This window comes from Phoenix dactylifera, chromosome 3 (assembly GCF_009389715.1).
Source record: "Phoenix dactylifera cultivar Barhee BC4 chromosome 3, palm_55x_up_171113_PBpolish2nd_filt_p, whole genome shotgun sequence".
Classification (NCBI taxonomy): Eukaryota; Viridiplantae; Streptophyta; class Magnoliopsida; order Arecales; family Arecaceae; genus Phoenix; species Phoenix dactylifera.
In genome coordinates this window covers 24,710,851-24,717,002 of record NC_052394.1, presented here as the reverse complement: position 1 = coordinate 24,717,002, position 6,152 = coordinate 24,710,851, and positions in this window count along the sequence as shown.

Genomic DNA, 6,152 nt, shown 5'->3' with positions numbered 1-6,152 from the left:
TTCTAGCTAGTGCTGTCAAATGATTTTAGCAACTTGAGATTGCTTGAGCTCAATTTGAATCAATATCAATTTTAATGCAATTAATTCAAGTTTCAACCTAGTTTATAAGCTTGAAACCTACTTCATGCCAAGCTTGGAAGCAACCTGCTTGGACAAGCTTAACACAAAGCTTGGAGCTTGTAAGGTGCCAGAAATTATTTACGCATATATGTAACTAAGTTGCTTGAAATTATTGATTTCAGACTTGAGTAAATACTCTATTCTTCTAAGAGGAGCAAAGTCTACATCTAAACATGAAGATGGACTGTGCTCCTTTTGACAAAATATATCTAATAGTAGATATTCTAATTGAAGGTTCAAATTGTGGATTATGGTTATTGTTACGGGGGAACTTAGCCACCATGCCCCACGTGACCGGCACGCGCGCCCAGGAAGACTACGGCAGCCCCTTGATCCAGCAATCCGACCCCGAGTCGGACATCTTCGTCTCCGCAGTCCGACCCCGAGTCGGACATCTCTCGACAACGACAGGCTATTCCCCAGAGGCACGCCGCAGCCTCCTGCTCCACTACTCCCTGCAACGGTTGTATCTGGCGCTGCTCCACGATCCCCTGTAACAGCCGTACAAGGCGGAGCCCCACGACGCCCTGTAACGGCCGTGTCAGTGGCAGCTCCATCGTGCCCCACGATGACGAACCCCCCTGAAAGACCCCCCAGCCTGGTATATATGCGGCTGGGAGGAGGAGGGGGGGGTAAGCAAGAACTTCCAGAGCATTCTCTTACTTGCTACTATTATCTCTCCTTCTCCTCCAATCTCCTCTGACTTGATCGTCGGAGGGCCCCCCACTACCCCAGTGGTGGTGCGAGGCTTGCTTGCAGGTTTTCCGGTGGAAGGTGGAGCGCAATCAACACCAACCAAGGCAACTCAAACGGATCCCCGTTCACACCGCTGTGCCAATCGTTCTCGGTTTGGACCACCAGCAACAGTTGGCGCTAGAGGAAGGGCCCGAATCTCAGAGCGATCGTAATGGCACGGCGAGGTGGTCGTGGAGCTTCCAATGCCTCCGGTCGCGGGGCCTCTCGCGCCTCCGGCCGGGAGGCCGCTGCGTCTCCAACACATTCTCAGCAACACTCCACCGCTCCACCTCCCATTCAGATGGTCGAAGCCGCTCAGTTCGACCAGTTAGCCCAGCAGGTTCGCACCCTCGCGGAGGCAGTGCAGAACCTGCAGGGTGTGATGTCTCGGGCGCCGCAGCGGGCTCAGGAGCCGCTGCTCCCTGAGCGCTCACCTGTCCTCCTCAACCCGCGCTCCTTCCTCTCCCATGGGGAGGAGCGCCGGCGCGAGGAAGATTCTCGAGCACGGTCCATTCTGCCGGGACCTTCCCATCGGAGCTGCGCAGGGTACGAGAGGCGGGCCCGGGCGTGTTCCCAGACCCCCCAGTCCTCAAGGAACCCGCGCTCCAGTCGGTCCCCCTCTCGGTGCTCCTTGTCTCCCACCCATCGGTCGCGCTCCCTGGACCGGCGGGTGGACGATCTCCACCGACAACTCCAGGTCCTGAAGGGCCACTCCAAAGATCCCTTCGCCGACTTGGAGATCTCCTCCCAGCCGGCGCTTGCCTCGAGGATCCTGCGGACCCCGAATCCGCCGGGGTTTAAAATGCCGGCGATCGAGCCCTATGACGGGGCGGCGGACCCGCGGGATCACGTCGAGAGTTTCAGGACCCTTATGCTCCTCCACGGAGCATCAGATCCTCTCCTCTGCAAGGCCTTCCCGGCGACCCTCCGTGGCCCGTCAAGGGCGTGGTTCGCCGGCTTGGAGGCTAACTCAATCCAGTCCTTCGACCAGTTTACTCGCCTCTTCATCACCCATTTCGCCGTCAGTAGCCGGCGGCGACTGGTCTCCGACTCCCTCTTTGATGTCCGGCAAAACGAGGGAGAAAGCTTGCGGGATTATCTTACCCGCTTCAACAAGGCTACGCTGGAAGTCCGGAACCTGAGCCAGGAGGTGGCTCTTTCAGCCCTGAAGCGTGGCTTCCGAAAGGGCAGACTCACCTTCTCCCTAGACAAACGCCTGCCGCGGAGCTTCCCGGAGCTGTTGTCCCGGGCGAACCAGTATGCGGATGCCGAGGAGGCGGCCGCCCACCGGAGCAAGGAGGCCGCCGAGATCCCTCCAAAGCTCGGGAAGAAAAGGCGAAAAGAGGCACGCCAGAGGAGGAGCCCGACGCCTCAACGTCGGCGCAGAAGCCTGTCGCCAGCGAGGAACCACGGCGCCCTACGCCCTCGTTCTCCGCCCCGACGTTTCAACCGGTACACTCCTCTCCTGACTCCCCGAGCCCAGATCCTCATGGAAATCAAGGGGCGGGAGGACCTCCCGGTCCCGAGACAGATGAAGAAGATTCCTGGGAGGAGGCCCTCTCGGGCGTACTGTGAGTACCACCGGGACCACGGCCACGACACCGAAGACTGCTTCCAGCTTCGGGACGAGATCGAGGCTCTCATCCGCCGAGGGCGTCTCGGTCGATATGTGAACGACCGACGTCCCCCCACAGACCCGCGTCCGGCCAACCCGGCCCCTCAGGAGCCTCGGGAGCAGAATCGACCCGTCGCGGGCGTGATCCACACTATCACTGGGGGCTGCCCCCGGCCCGAGAGGAATGCAGGGGGCTCGACTGAAGCGTCAGGGGCAGCCGTCGCAAAGAGGCAGAGGGTCGGTAATGTAATCACTTTTTGTGATGAAGATGTAAAGGGGGTTCAGACCCCCCACGATGACGCCATGGTAATCTCCCTCACTATGGCAAACTATGATGTAAGGCGTGTTCTTGTGGATAGTGGAAGCTCAGCTGATATTTTGTTTTACGAGGCCTTCCAAAAGATGAGCTTGTCCAGACAATTGTTGCACAAAACATCCACCCCCCTCATAGGATTCACTGGTGACGCTATCTCGGCCGAAGGTGTCGTTGAGCTGCCTGTGACCGCGGGCGTTGCACCCGCAGAAGCCACGGTGCGGCTCGGGTTCTTGGTCGTCCGTGTTCCCTCGGCCTACAACGCTATCCTCGGACGACCCGGATTGAACGCCCTTCGCGCGGTGGTCTCTACATACCACTTGCTCATGCGGTTCCCCACGGCGGCCGGGATTGGAGAGGTCCGAGGTGACCAACCGACCGCAAGGCAATGTTTCCTAGCAACTCTCAAAGGGAAGAAGCCCGTAGAAGCCTTAAGCATCGAGTCCCTCGACGCCAGAGACGAGGTGGCCTTGCGGCACGGGGAGCCGGCCGAGGGTGTGATCGAAGTTCCCCTCGAGAAAGGTCGCCCGGACAGGACGATCCGGGTCGGCGCCAATCTCGACCCGGGAGCTCGGGCCCGGTTGGTGGAATTCCTCCGAGCCAATGTCGATGTGTTTGCCTGGTCGGCGGCCGATGTACCTGGGATCGACCCGGAGGTCATTTCTCACGCCCTCAACGTCGACCCGACCCACCGACCGGTAAAACAGAAGAAGAGACACTGTGCCCCGGATCGGATCCGAGTGGTCGACCAGGAGGTAGACAAGCTCTTGGAGGCAGGATTCATAAGGGAGGTCAGCTACCCCGAATGGCTGGCAAATGTCGTACTTGTCCGGAAGGCGAGCGGAAAGTGGAGGATGTGCGTCGACTACACCGACCTGAACAAGGCATGCCCCAAGGATAGCTTTCCGCTTCCGCGGATAGACCAACTGGTCGACGCGACTTCCGGATGTCAGCTGCTGTCTTTCATGGACGCCTTCTCCGGCTACAACCAGATAATGATGGCTCCACAGGACGAGGAGAAAACTGCCTTTATAACAGACCGGGGACTGTACTGTTATAAGGTAATGCCCTTCGGTCTGAAGAATGCTGGCGCCACTTACCAGCGCCTCGTCAACAAAATCTTCAAAGAGCAAATCGGCCGGAACATGGAGATGTACGTGGACGATATGCTGGTGAAGAGCCGCCATGCAGACCAGCACATCGCGGATCTGGAGGAGACTTTCGCTACCTTGCGGAAGTTTCGCATGAAGCTGAACCCAGCGAAGTGCGCCTTTGGCGCTTCGGCCGGGAGGTTCCTCGGTTTCATTGTCAACCAGCGGGGGATTGAAGCCAACCCGGACAAAATCAAGGCCATCCAAGATATGTCCCCTCCGACCAAAGTGAAGGAGGTTCAGGAGCTCGCTGGGAGGGTCGCCGCGCTCGGACGATTTGTGGCAAAATCGGCCGAACGCTGCCAACCTTTCTTCAAGGTGTTGAAACGCCCGAAAGACTTCCTCTGGACGGCCGAATGTCAAGCAGCATTCGACCAGCTCAAGGAATACTTGGCGTCTCCTCCCCTGCTGTCCAAGCCGCAAGAAGGGGAGATGCTCTACCTCTATCTGGCGGTCTCTCCAACCGCAGTCAGTGCGGTACTGGTTCGGAAAGAGGCAAAGCTCCAGAAGCCTATGTACTACATCAGCCGGGTCCTACGGGATGCCGAGACGCGGTATACGAAGGCTGAAAAGATCGCCTTCGCGCTGCTGACCGCGACCAGGAGGCTTCGCCCCTATTTCCAGGCCCATTCTGTCACCCTCTTGACCGATCAACCGCTGCGGCAGATCCTCAGCAATCCTGAGAATGCGGGACGGCTGGTGAAGTGGGCAGTAGAACTTGGTGAGTTCGACATCCGCTACCAGCCCCGACCCGCCATCAAGGCCCAGGTGCTCGCGGATTTCCTCGCTGAGTGCACGGTGCAGGAGGCGGAACCTAGGTCGCCGGAAACACCCAGCCTCGACCTCCCGATTTGGACGCTTCACATCGATGGGTCGTCGAACCCCGAAGGTGGAGGGGCCGGGCTGGTCCTTACCAGTCCTGATGGAGTGATAGCCGAGTACGCCTTGAGGTTCGGATTGCCAGTGACCAACAACGAGGCGGAGTACGAGGCCCTAGTCACGGGACTCAAACTCACCAAGGAGCTCGGCATCCGGCGCCTGAAGGTCTTCACCGACTCCCAGCTGGTGGTCGGGCAGGTCCGTGGGGAGTTCGAGGCCCGGAACCCGGCCATGCAGAATTACGTCCGGAAGGTGCAAGCACTCATTCCCGACCTCGGCAGTGTCGACATCCAGCAGGTCCCAAGAAGTGAAAATGCCAGGGCCGACAGGTTGTCCCGCTTAGTGGGCGCAGACGCGCACAACTTGTCAAGGGCGATCTACCTGGAGACCCTGGATGCCCCGAGCATCGGCGAGGCTGGAGCGGTGATGGCGATTGATCCGGAACCGTCTTGGATGGACCCGCTTGTCGCCTACCTCGCCGAAGGGATCCTCCCTGAAGACGAAGATCAAGCTCGGCGACTTGTTATGAAGTCCGCCCACTACGTACTCTATGAAGGGAGGCTGTATCGGACCTCGTTCACCGCCCCCCTCTTAAAGTGCCTCCGCCCCTCGGAAGCGGCCTACGTCCTCGGCGAAGTCCACGAAGGCGTTTGCGGATCACACTTGGGGGCTAGGTCCTTGGCGCACAAGATCATGAGGCAAGGCTACTATTGGCCTACCTTGTTGGAGGACTCAAAGGATCATGTACGGAAATGCGACGCCTGCCAGCGCCACGCCAACGTCCAGAGAGTCCCTTCTGTCCCCTTGGCACCAATCACTGCACCCTGGCCCTTCGCCCAGTGGGGAATGGATATCCTCAGACCATTCTCCGTCGCTTCAGCTCAGCGGAAATTTTTGATTGTTGCAATCGACTACTTCACCAAGTGGGTGGAGGCAGAGCCGCTGGCCACTATCACGGAGGCGCAAGTCCGGAAGTTCGTGAAGAAGAACATCATTGTCCGATTTGGGGTACCTCGGGTCCTCATCTCGGATAATGGTCGACAGTTCGACAACAAGCATTTCCGTGACTTCTGCGAGGAGTTCGGGATCGAGCATCGGTTCACATCTGTGTCGCATCCCCAAACCAACGGCGAGGCCGAGGTCACAAATCGGACAATCCTCCAAGGAATCAAAGCGCGAATCGGTCGGACGGGGCAAGCTTGGGTCGAAGAACTCGAGAATGTCCTTTGGGCGTATCGGACCACGCATCGGACCCCTACCGGGGAGACGCCTTTCAGCCTAACCTATGGCACGGAAGCCGTTGTCCCCGTGGAGCTCGGACTCCCCTCACCTCGGGTGG